Source organism: Alligator sinensis, unplaced genomic scaffold, assembly GCF_000455745.1.
Source record: "Alligator sinensis unplaced genomic scaffold, ASM45574v1 scaffold573_1, whole genome shotgun sequence".
Lineage (NCBI taxonomy): Eukaryota > Metazoa > Chordata > Crocodylia > Alligatoridae > Alligator > Alligator sinensis.
Window position 1 is genome coordinate 3,110,472 of NW_005841877.1, and position 472 is coordinate 3,110,943.

A 472-nucleotide genomic window follows, 5' to 3' on the forward strand; every position below is an offset into this window, starting at 1 on the left:
TTTGGTGGCTCGGAAAAGCGAAAGGATGGGAATGAAAAAGGCAGCTTTTGAATCAACAATACCATTTTCCGTTAAGTAATCGTTTTGTATAGAAGGAAATATCGCCTACTCAGTTTCATTCAGCGGTGCCAAAAAATGTTATAAATGAGCGACCGCCAACTTTCTGAGGGGAGAATAATGCCAGACTGTGCTTAATAAACTGGTGCTCTCGAAGTTCATTATGGATGTTGCAATCTTTTCTGACTCTGAAAGGAGACCGCCTACGTCGCCCCGCAGCCCGGCCTCCACAGGCACAGCCTGGCAAAGCCGGCGGGACCCGCACGGGCGAGCGGCGGGCTGCGGGGCTGGCACCGGCAGGAGCGGGACCCGACTTCAGCACCTTGCCCCTGCGCAGCACCCGGCTTCCCCGGGCGCCGCGCGGCCGCAGCGGGGAGCGTGGGGCCGGGGGGGGCCCCGCCTGTCCCCCCCCGCA